Source organism: Pistacia vera, unplaced genomic scaffold (genome assembly GCF_008641045.1).
Source record: "Pistacia vera cultivar Batoury unplaced genomic scaffold, PisVer_v2 Contig142, whole genome shotgun sequence".
NCBI lineage: Eukaryota > Viridiplantae > Streptophyta > Magnoliopsida > Sapindales > Anacardiaceae > Pistacia > Pistacia vera.
The window spans coordinates 376230-389523 of NW_022195489.1; the positions used below are offsets into that span (position 1 = coordinate 376230).

Genomic DNA, 13294 nt, shown 5'->3' on the forward strand with positions numbered 1-13294 from the left:
AGTTTGCACGTGCAAACTGCAAACTGCACTGCAGTTTTGCGTGCAAAGTGCACTACAGTTTGAACTTGTTTTAACATGTATTTTTTTTTTTTTTTTTTTTTTTTTTTTTTTTTTTTTTTTTTGCAATTGCAATTGCAATTGCAATTGCAATTTTTTTTTTAACAAATGTGTAAACTGCTATAGGGGTTTTTTTGTAGTTATTTTTTTAACATGTTTATTCTTTTGTGGGTGTTATTTGCAGGTTATTAATAGGTTACGATACACAATGTTAACATTGACCAACAAAAGGGGTTTAGAAGAGGATGTGAACCGATTTTCTGAAGCATCCAAAAAAGTATCTATTACGAGTTCCCACATGAATATTCCACCCGATGGGAATGACGAAGAACAATCTCCAGCTTAGGGAACTAGCATACCAATCATGACCGATACCCCTGGTTCAACCCTTCCCCCGCTTTCCCCAGAGGAAACTTATGTCATTGGAACTGGAAGGCCTAGGTCAGTTGTATGACAACATTTAAAAAAGTCTTAGTTGATGGGAAGGAAAAGGCGGAGTGTAATTACTGTCATCGGCAGCTCGTCAGTGGTTCTAAAAATGGAACAAGGCATTTGCATGATCATTATAAAATTTGTGCAAGGCGAAAGAATCAAGATGTATCACTGATGCTTGCGGGGATGCAAAAATAAGATTCTATAAAGACATTAAGCAATTACCATTTAGATCAACAGGCAGGGAGAGATGATCTTGCTAATATGATTATTCTTCATGAATATTCGTTGAGCATGGTTGACGATCTGGGGTTTAGAAAATTCTGCAACACTATTTCACCCTCCTTCAATATTGTCTCTAGGAGAACTATTAACAGGGACATTATGAAGATGTATGAAGTTGAGAAGGAGAAGTCCATGAAAATGTTAAGCAAGAATCGGAGTAGAGTTGCCATCACTCCTGATTTGTGGACTGCCAGCAACCAGAACAAAGGATATATGACTATCGCAGTGCACTTTATCGATGACAATTGGGTATTGCATAATCAACTTTTAAGGTATTATGTATTTTTTATGTTTCATTATTTTAATTTCTTTTTAAATTTTTAAGATAAATTAAAATATTAATTATCTACAATTTATATTGTAGGTTTGTACATGTGCGTTGCCCACATACTAGAGATGTGCTTTCTATGACGTTGATGGACTGCTTTTATGAGTGGAACATTGATTCAAAGCTGTCCGCATTGACGGTTGACAATTGCTCCACCAATAATGCAATTGTCCAAGATATTTTAGGTGAGCTTCAACGTTCCACCCTTATGTTACATGGCGAATTTTTTCATATGCGTTGTTGTGCGCATATTCTCAATTTAGCTGTTCAGGATAGATTATCGATTATTGGAGTAGCAATATCCAAAATCCGTGAAACTGTTTCCTATTGGACGACATCGCCTAAAAGGGAGCAAAAATTTGTGGAAATGGCACGTCATGCAGGCATTCCAAGCACAAAGAAGCTAGGTCTTGATTGTAAGACACGTTGGAATTCAATGTATTTGACGCTTCAAACAACTTTCATTTATAAAGGGGTATTTAGGCATTTAAAGTTTCAAGATCCAAATTATAGATGTTTACCAAGTGATGAAGAATGGGAGTTTGCAGAAAATATCAGTAAAAAGCTAGAAATATTTTATGATATCACACTTGTATTCTCTGCAACGGAAAAACCCACTGCCAATTCTTATTTTCCAAAGATTTGTGAAATTAGACTTTATGTGACTAAAATGCCAACAGATGAGGATGATTTGGTGAGGAAGATGGCAACTCAGATGGATGAAAAGTTAAAAAAGTATTGGAGTGTGATTCATGGTGTCATGGGGATTGTAATGGTTTTAGACCCTAGGTTTAAAACGAAGTTGTTGGATTTTCTTTTTCCTTTGCTCTATGGAGAGGATGGTATAGATGAGATTATGAAGATCTGGAGATTATGTAATGATTTGTTTGTTTAGTATCAGAGTAACCACAGAGGTTGCCAAACACATCAATCTTATAGTTTCACTATATCCTCTAGTAGCTCTTCTCAGGCTGATTTTGAAAAGATGGGGGTAATGGCTAGTTTAGATAATTTTTTGTGAGAAGAATCTAGTATTGGCCAAGAAAAGTCTGAGTTGGATTCTTACTTAGAGGAGAAAATTATTCCTAGAACTCCATGCTTTGATTTATTGACTTGGTGGAGGACATTTGGGTCCAAATATCCTATCCTACAAAGGATTGCTCGAGATATCCTAGTTGTTCTGGTGTCTACCGTTGCTTCTGAGTCTGCATTTAGCATTGCTGACAATATGGTAAGTCTACATCGTAATAGGCTTCATTCTGATACAATAGAGGCATTGATGTGTCTAAGGAATTGGAAATGGGCTGACATCAAAGGTAAATAAAAAGAAATTTTTGTTTCTTCTACATTAAAAAAAAAAAAAAAACCTATTAACATATGCTAGTTGTTAATGTTTATTTTTATTGTTATGTTAGGCCCAAGGCTAGGATATAGTTCATCAATTTATGATGACAGTGATGCAGACGATCATGTATTATAGATTTGTACTTTGTAATATATTTTTTTTCTTTCCTCTTCTTTAATCATTTGTATGATAGTTAAAATTTGTGTACATGTTACTTAAATATCATCTAATTTATATTTTTCACTTGTTTAGGAAGAAATTGAAGTGGAATAATTTTGATGATATGGATACTTTTGGTGAAAAGTTTTGGATTTCATATGTGACAGGTTTATTTCTCCTTATTTTAATTGTATGCAATTTAATATGGTTTAGATTTTTTTTAGGGTTGTAATGATGTGGATTGTGGGGTGGGTCTTTTTGGCAGCTCATGTTTTGAATCTTGATACTGTCATGTTTTGAATCTTTTGATAATAGATCTGTCACATATTGTAATATATTATCAATTTAGTATGATGGTTTTTATATTTAATATGTACATTATAGATTTAATTTCTTTTTTGATGATATGGTCTTTTTGTTTAATATGTATATTATATATTTAATTTTTTTTTTTTTTTTTTTTAGTTGGTATATATAATTTGGAGAAAAGGATAATAAAACTAATAAGGATACAAAAAGACAAAAAAACCCCCAAACGGGGAATTTGGGGAATCCCTGAATTCCCTATTTGGGGAACATGCTTTTTTCAGGGATTCCCCGAATCTTTCGAACGGGCTTCGGGCCGAGGCCGGAGACAAGGGTCCCTAGCCCCACCCTGATCCGACCCGTGCCCATCCCTAGTTGGTGCTGCTATGCGGGAGATGCTAGGAGGGAAGGTGGTGGGGATGTGGAGCGATAAAATTGGAGGTGGGTGGAGCAGTGAAGGGGAGGTAGTGGGAGGCGTAGTAAAAGAGAGGAGAAGTGAGGGAGGATTGGCTGTTTTGGCTTTGGTTCGGATCTGAGAAAGAAAACATTAAGGAAAGAAAAAAAAAGTATGAAATGCCAAAAGGGAAAACAAAAAATTAAGAAAGAAGGAGAAGAGAATGGGAGAAGAAGGATGAGAAAAAAACACGTGGTAATCATTCAGCCCTACAATTACCTACACTTTGAATTTAAAAATTTTGATTTTTTTATACAAAATATTAATGGACTATTATGCCCTTTTTTTTAACGAATTTTTTATCATTCTATTCCTCTTCACAACAAACTTTACAATGAAATTTACTAACATGCCAATTTTTTTATCATCCAACTCATTTTCACAACGAAATTTACTTATCATTCAACTCATTTTTACAACGAAATTTACTAAAATAAATTTGTTGTGTATAGTAAAATTGTATTTTGAAATGTTGTGAGAGAAAAAGTGTCATTACACCATTATTTAGGTAGAAAAAAGTTCGTTTACTCATTTATGTATGTTGTAGCAACTAGCATCCCATTGACACAGTGTTGATCGATCAATCAATGTTGTAGCATGGTCAATGACGATAGTTGAAAATGCATAGGCATTGAACATTGCATATGAACAACAATAAGTGAAAAATAACCACCAAACTCTCTTGGTAAAGACAAACCATGTTTTATTATATATTATTGATGTCCATTGAAGGGTGATTTTGTAATTTTAATTTCTCAGCTTATAATAAGCCATAATGCTTATTCTATTAATTATTTTAATGGTTCAAATTAGGATTTGACAGACAAGCAATTTTATTGAATCAGAAAGACCAGTAGTTACAACTTACACATCAAGTCTAGTAAACACACTTTATGATTAATAGGAAACTATCAAAGCGAGAAGGAGAAGAAGAAACATTATATGAGGCTGAAGCGAGCAAATCCTTAACCTCTAGCAAACTTTTGCAATTTGATCCACAAAATCCTTAAGATTCTTGTTTGAAGACCCACCTTCCTTGCAGCTTCTTTTGCAACTCCTTCCATTTCCTCGCATTCCTTCTCATTTCTTCACTCCCAATACTATTTCCAAGCACCTCTATCTCATACCCTTCAAATTTCCTTCTTCATTTGATTCACTCACTCCTGTCTTCCACACGTCTTCAATCAGCTTTGCATTTGTAGTTTGATCTGTCCTGTGGAAAAGCCACCGTTGGTACCCCAGAACATAAGCTTTCAAAGGTTGAATTCCACCCGAATGTGTCACAAAACATCCCACTGAAGCATGAGACAAAAACTTACTTGTGAACACCATGGCACATCTTCCCTTGCTTTTCCAACTTCTCTACAACTCAACTTATCTTCTTCTTTATCTTCTCTCCACCTTCTTTTGCTCTATAACCCACAAGAATGGACGACCCGTGTCCAGCAAACCCCGTGCAAGCTCTTCCATTTGTGGCTTTGACAAACACAGAAATACTTCCAAAAGAAACGTAGATAAACTGATGATTTAGGCTTTGCGTTGAGCCATTCCATGATTCCTTATTATAACCACCCTAAACAGATCGCCTCCGAAAAAAGTATCAGATGGACTTTCCCATCTAAAAAAGCAGATGGAATCAACGGTCCAATCCAACCATATTATACTCATCGATTGCTTTGAAGACCTCGGACTCTAACGCGTCGTACGTGTTAACAAGTAGTGTTGGGTTGGTTTCTTCATCAAGGATATCGAACTGTTCTTTAAATGATGGGAGCGCAAAAGTATTGATTTGAAGGGATAAAAAATGAAGGAAGGTCTCGGGTAGTGAGGTCTGGCAATCCCGGCAGAGATACCGAAAATGATTGGTCTTCAATGTTATTCCTTATAATATCACCAAACCCTTGAAGTAAATAATAAATAGCGAACATGGTGGCTGTTTGGTTCCAAAAAGAGTAGTTGGGATGTCATGAGCTCTACCCACATTTGCTACCCAAGGGATGAGTATAGATAAAACTATGCATGTAAAACCATTACCTTGTTTGGTGTTGGAGGCAATGAAGTCACTTGACATGAGGGAGCCGACACGCTTAAGCTCATCCATGTAGTGATGGACGTCCTCTCTGATTTATATCCATCCTCATACCCACAGAAAAGGCAGCAAATGACAACCCTGGAGATGAGTTGTGGAATTGTTTTTCATGCGGCGGATGGCAAAGTGGCTGGTGGCAACGGTCACACGCACACCAGTGCTTAGAAGTCGCTTGGCTATTGAAGACAGGGTTTATGGTGCCTGTGCGGGAAATGTTACTAGGAGGATGTGTGGTTGCACCATGTTGGTAATTTTGAGTATAATGCAGAAGATGAGGATGGCAATGGCTTTATATAATATAAAGGTAGCCTCAAGCTTCCAATTGTTACGTTTGTGGTGACGATAAAAGGAGAGGGATTCTGATTTGTGTGATGACGTTATTTCTCAGAGGTTGATTGCCCAGTACGTACCAAATTTGAATTTTGTAAACATCAAGCATGCCATATTATCTGGATCGGAATAGTATTATTCTTACATTTGAAGGTTGGTTGGTGATGTCATACTCCTAAACAGTAAATATTAATTAGAGTCCAAAAAGCAAGCCAAATTTGGATTTGCATGGTTTAACTTTAGACATATAACAACAACACAAAGTACTCTTAGTTGACTTGACTTGGCCTTGTTAAGATCATCTTTCTGGATTTTCTCTCCGAGAAATATTTCTTTGACATGGAAAATCACAACACTCAATCTCTATGGATCTTACAAGGAAATAAAATCAATATTCAAAAAACATTTATCACTCACTGTGTATAGCTATGAATCTTGTATATATACATATCTTGGGGTGACGCCATGTGGCAATTTGGATGTCATGCACAAGATGAATGGCTTTTGGTGACGCCCATGCAGCCTCTTAGCTTGTCTCCCAATATTTAATTATTTTTAAGGGAGAATGACATTTTTCCATCCAAGGTTTGGCAAAACGATACTTTTCCACCCATCAAATTTCAAAATGACACTTTCCCACCCTTCATTAGGTTCTGTTATGTTTTTCGTTAATATTTTACTGAAAAGACGAAAATACCCTTAAATATTTTACTTTCAAATTTTTTTATTATTTTTTAATTATCCAAAAAGTCAAATATTAAAAATTCAAAAAAGAAAAAATAGTTAACCCCACCTAAAAAGTTAGGAGTAATGCTATAAAATTATTTAAAGTTAAATAATTTTAATATTTATTTATAATGTCATCAATATCACATCACTATTATTTATAATGTTTTTCATTTTTACTAATTAACTTAAAAAATCAATATTTCTAATTAATTAAATAAACAAAGAAAAAAATGTATCTTTATACTTGAACTAATAAATAATCGAATAAAGATTTTGAATTAACTAAATTTTAATTTATAAGCAACTAATTAAGAAATAAAATATTTAAAGGTATTTTCGTCTTTTCAGTCAAATATTAACAGAAAACACTAACAGAACCTAACGAATGGTGGGAAAGTGTCATTTTGAAATTTGACGGGCGAGACAGTGTCGTTTCATCAAACCTTGAGTGGGAAAATGTCGTTCTCCCTATTTTTAAGCATTAAATATCTATCAATACAAGTATCTTTTTTGTAACCTTCCTAATTAACTAGTGTAAAGGCCAGACCCCAAAGACCACCCACCAATTCTCATATAACCAGTGGCGGATCCAGGAATTTAAAAAAAAAAATTAAAAAAAATTAAAACCAATTATATTCATATATTTTTTTTTTTCATTATGATGAGCTTCAACAAAAAATTACAAAATACAAATAAATATCTTCAAAAAACACAATTTTTCTACAATTGTCCTCGATGAGTTTTCATATTCTGAAAACTTTGGATAATTATCTCATCATCAACTGTATCAAATTCATCTTTCTCAATATAGGTGACCAAGCAATCATTCATCCATTGATTTCTCATTCGATTGTGTAACCAACTTTTCCCAAGATTCATTACAGAAAAAGTCCTTTCAACAATCACATTCGCAATTAGTAAAACCAATGCAAGTTTCAAAAGCTTATACACCAACAGATACAAAATGTCTTTTTTAAACTGAACTAAAATCTTAGCCAAATCACCAATTCCTTCTAGCTCAGCAAAATTCATCACAAGAACGCCTGTCAATAACATATGTCCTAGTATGGTTCTCAAGTACCATCAACTCAAGTGCAGAAAAATTAGTTGGATAAAACTGGGCAAAACGGATCAACTTATGCTTGTCAAAAGCAGAGAATGAAATACTTGGATATAAACATGTCATACAAAGAAGCAGCTCAGTACTAACCTTAGTGAAACGAGTGTTAAGTTCTTGAAGTTGCATATCTATCACTGTATAAAACAATTCAACTCGATAGTGATACAAATTTTTCATGTGCTCAACTCTTCGTCGTGGCCGCCTTTGAATTGCAAACATATCATCCATATTCAAAATGGCAATATCATGTTTTTGGCAAAATGAAGAAATTTCACTCAACAAAGATTTCCATCCTTCATCTCCCAACAATTGTAACCGTTGTTTTGGAGACTTTGACTAGGGCCATAGCATTTACAATGTCTTGATCTTTTCTCTGCAATGCTTGTGACAACTCATTAGTAATTGCCAATATACTTTTCATCATATGCAAGCTAAATGCAAAATCAAAGGAATAGATTACATCTAATAGATTTAGGGGTGAAATCGAATCAAGTCAAGTATTTGGTAAATCAAACTCAACTCGATCTCTATAGTATCAAGTTCGAGTTCGAGTTCGAGTTCGAGTTCAAGCCTGATCGAACCTGAGAAATCAAGTTCAAACTCGAACTCGGTACTTGAAATTGGAAATCGAGTTCGAATTCAAGTCGTATAATCGAGCTTTTTTCGAGTTTTAATCGAGTTCAAGTTTGAACTCGATTTCAAGCTCATCTAACAAGGGTGGATTTGCAAATTTTATAACTTTTAAATTACATGTGACCCCTATTACTTTAAAAACTGTCAACTTAACCATCGAGCTTGGAAAGACTCGCGAATATATTGAGTCGAGTTTTACTCGATTAACTACTCGAACTCGACTCAACTAATGCGGAGTCGAGTTCAAGCCAAAATCAAGTATAGTTTGAGTGGCTCGACTTGATTTTCACCCCTAAATAGATTACATGTTTCACCCCTTTGTTCAGGATTTAAACCATTACGTGGAAACCCAACAGCTCTTATTCCTTTTATTTTCACTCCCAATAAAATTTTTAAAAACTAATAGATCCCTTGCATAAAAATAAAAATCACAAAGAATATGTAATAAATATATTAGAATTAAAAAAGGGGTTTTACAAAAACAAAATCCAAACTTACCGTGGGGGTCGGCTATTCCGTTCTCAAAATCTTAAAGATTTATAAGGATAAAATTTAAATAAATATAAATAGAAATAGAAAATCTGAAATTTTTAAAAAATTGAGTGGGAGTCGTGGTCCCCACTCGTCATTCATTAAATCCGCCCCTGCATATAGCAGCACAAAAAACAGAGAGCAGGGTATCACAACATAGTCAGGGAGGGTAGCATCAGTAACCAAATCCCTTTGAGGCAGACAAAATGGATCCAACCACGTACAAGAGGGCTGACAAACATAGCCAAGCACACAACCACCACTTCCCCTCCCCCCCAATCCAAAACCGAAAGCCAAACCCATAACATAGAGAAAACAAATAAAATCATTTCATCACCGAGGTTACCAAAAAAAAAAAAAAAATTAATAATATAATATAATAATTATATTATTATTAATATAGTAATATTTAAAAAAAATCAGTAAAAAGCTTTTCTTAGAATTCTTTTATTCCTTTCAAACAAATATATTAATTATTTATTGTTGTGTGTGATTTTTTCATGAAGCTCGGAGAATTGCGAGGTTATAGTTCGATCCAGAATCAGTTTGACTCAATCGATTGTCCGACCCAGCATAAGCTCGTCAAGTTGTAGATCGACTTAGCACAAGCTAGTCGCGACCAATCCTTAGAGTTGTTCAACCAACTCACTGATAATTTCAAATCCCGAATGTCTCAAAAGGGATCAGATTGACAACAATCTTGGCACAATCTCAGTGCTCAATCACGAGAACATCGGAGTTGCATTTCAATCTTAATTGTAATCCCTTTATTTTCGCTCTTTCTTTTGTACAAAATCTGTATATGAACCCCCTCCAACGAGGAGAAAGGGGTTAGCAAATTGTTTTAGGATTATTATTGTAAGCTCTCACAACAAATACAAAAACAGTGGACGCAGGCTCAAGAGTTTTACTCGCCGAACTACTTTAAAAAATTTTTGTGTCATTTACTTAATTGTTCTTGATTCATTACATTGTTGGTTACCCGTAATCATGCACACATCCGTTCTGATTCTGTCAAGGTCAATTGGATCACTCTAGTTGGTGCAAAATCTTGTATCAACATTTTGACGCTAGAAGAAGGGCCTCTGCCAAAATCTCAGAATTTTCGGCAAACAATCCCAGTGACCTGATCACTCAAGGCCCACAATGGTTCGTACAAAATAAAAAACCACCAACAGAAACCATGACAACACGGAAACCACCCGCCAGGAGGTGCATCAAGACGCTGTCGGGCAACAACCACCAGTGTCGCCAAGGTAGTAGGCCACGAACCAGTAGGGAGCAAGGACGTCGAATCTCAAAAATGGTCAACTGGTGGAGTTGATCAGAACAATGGTTGCATAGGCGATGCAACAAAATGTGGCTGAATTGAGAAACCATCAACCAGCTCTCCAAGACCTGGAGCGGCTGTGCTTCACCGATATTACCCCAACAGGTCGGAATTCAACCGGCGACTAATCTAGCTCATTGGCACCAAGGAATGGTTGACGATCTCAGCATCACCGGGCACGTTCTGCTCATGAATGAGAATCCTGCAGGCAAACTAACATCGGGAGGCGACTAGGCAAAGAGCCCATGAGGGAAGATGAAGGCAATGGTCGCCAAAGGGATACTCGACCTACTCCACGATATCCCCAACATCAGCGTGCCAGTTTTAACCCACGCCAAAGGCATGCTCAAACCTCGCAAGTTCATGAGATGAGTAATGCACGCCGATCTGGCAATAGCCAACGTTCCAATTATAACCAACGTTGCGAGCAACGCACTGATGAGCATGATAGCACCTACTAACCAAGCCATCATGACTCGACTTCGCGCGTCAATGCGCACAATGGAGAGGGCTCACAAGCGATAGACTTGCGAACTCATCTGCTCGAGGTGAGGCTAAATAAAGTCAGCCAGGGCAATCCCCGTAACGAAGACTTAGATCAGGTGCAGAGAATGCTCAACAATCTAAGAGTCCGCTAGAACAATGCAGCAAAAGAGATAGTGAGCGCTCCATTCACAGAGGAAGTTTGTCAGGCTCCGCTTCCCCAAAGATTCAGGGCGCTAGAAAGCAAGTTTGGTGGGAAAGGAGATCATAGAGACCACATTGACACTTTCAACGACCTAATGGAGCTACACCAGGTCTGTGACTTGGCAAAATACCGCTGCTTTGCGGTCACATTAGTAGGGGATGCCAAGAGGCGGTACAAGTGGCTCAAGGCAAACTTGATTAGTTCTTGGCAACAGTTCTCCTCGTAGTACCTATAGCAATTCCAAGTGAAGAGACAGTTTGCAATGCCGCTCAACTACCTGAGCAATATTCATCAGGAGAGAGACGAAACACTGATCTTGTATCTAACGAGGTTTCAGAATGAGCAAGCAAAGGTCGCGGATGCACGTGAAGAGTCAATCTGGATTTTGCTCATTGCGGGTATCAAGCTGTAGACGGAGCTGTGGAAAGAGCTCCAAAGTGAAGACCATGTGAGCCTAGCAAAGTTCTATCGAATGGCTGCTAAACATCAGCGAGTGGAAAGCTCGCTAGTGGCCCTCGCTAGAAGCTCGCCACGAAAAGCCCCCAATAGGTGACAAGATCACCCAACAAATAAACGAAGGGGCCAAGACTGCAATGATAGGGACCAAAATAGGTTCCAAAAAGGGCAGAAAACAGAAAATCGCTGGGAAAGGCAACATTTCCTACGATATGCAAAATACACCCCCCTTACTCAAGACATAGCTCATATATATGATGTCTCTCATGAGCCTAAAAGATTGTTTGCTCCAAAAAGGATGAGGGGGGCTTCGAGCAGAAGAGATCAACAGAAATATTGTCAATATCACTGGGACATCGAGCATAACACCAATGAGTGCCAGGCTTTAAAGGATGCCATCAAAGATTTGATCTAAAGGATCCACCTAAAAGAATTTGTTAAGGAGGCACCAGCTTACGAAAATACAAGCAAGCAGAATAATCAGGTCCAACAAGCCTCGGCCAACAATGAGGTCCTAGTAGGCATGATCTATGGGGGTCTCAACATTGCAGGGAGCTCAAGGCGCTCTCGTGAACAATATGCTTGAGAGGCCAGGACAAACTTGGACCCCGGAGTAATGAGCTATGAATATAAGCCACTAAAGCGGCCCAGGCAAGAGAGCGAGGTGATAGGATTCACTGTGGATAAGTGTGAAGAATCTCCTCACCACAACCATGATGTGATCATGATCGCAGCAAAAATCGGCAATGCCTGAGTACTTAGGGTGATGGTCGATAATGGCAGTGTAGCGAACTTCATTTTCTTGGGAGCTTTCCAATAAATGAGGTTCACAAAACGAGACATAAGGGTGTGTCCATCACCGCTTTATGGATTCACCATGGACAGCCTAATCCCTACGGGAACAATTGACCTACCCGTGACCTTGAGTGTAGAACCCAAGATCAGGACGGTGATGGCAAAATTCTTAGTGGTAGACTGCCTGACTACTTACAATGTCATCCTTGGAAGACTGATCCTAGATGATCTGAGTGCAGTCACCTCGGTACGTTGCCAAGCAATGAGGTTCCCAACTCCAGGCGGGGTTGCAACAATCAAGAGCTATAGGAAAGGATCTCGTGAATGTTACAACTAGGCTATTCATGCTGCACTAAAATGGCCGCTTCCGAGAACCATGGTCATCGTAGAGTTCGAACCAAACCCCAGACCTTTGAAGGACACCATATATCCTCGTATCCATAAAGAAAAGTCTGTAGTAGGGCCAATAGAAGAGTACGAGAAGTATCTGTCAGCGAGGAAGACCCAACTTGCGTGCTAAAAATTAGCAACAGTCTAAGCAACAAACTGGTCGACAATCTGGCTGGGTTCCTAAAGAAAAACCTCGACGTGTTCGCATGGGTACATGTGAATATGGTGGGGATCAGCCCTAAGGTAATGTGCTATAGATTGAATGTTGACCCAACAACTTGACCAATCAAACAGAAAAGAAGATCTATGGATGCAGAGCGATCCAAAGTGCTCAAAGATGAAGTTGACAAGCTCCTGAACATCAACTTCATCAAAGAAGTGAAATACCTGGACTGGCTCGGCAACCCAGTCTTGGTGAAAAGGTCGAATGGCAAGTGGCAAACTTGCGTCGACTTCATAGATTTGAACAAATCATGTCCCAAAGATAGTTTTTCGTTGCCTCGGATTGACCAATTAGTAGATGCAACAGCCGGGAATGCACTACTCAGCTTCATGGATGCATACTCGAGATATAACCAAATGTATCAGCCCGATGAAGAACACACCTCATTTATTACTGACTGGGGTATTTATTGTTACAGGGTGATGCCATTTGGCTTGAAGAACACTGGAGTGACCTACCTGCGTTTGGTGAACAAGATGTTCGCCGAGCAAATTGGCAAAACAATGGATGTGTACATCGACAACATGCTCATCAAATCAAAGGTCGCCGAAAGCCATATTGAGCCCTTGGGGGAAATGTTCGACATCCCCAAAATATACAAAATGAGACTCAAC

At 37.8% G+C, this 13294-nt stretch overlaps 1 pseudogene; it reads right to left on the reverse strand.

The window, feature by feature from the left end:
- Positions 1-4318: 4318 nt before the first annotated feature.
- LOC116123361 lies at positions 4319-13011 on the reverse strand (annotated as a pseudogene).
- Between the last annotated feature and the right edge of the window lie 283 nt (positions 13012-13294).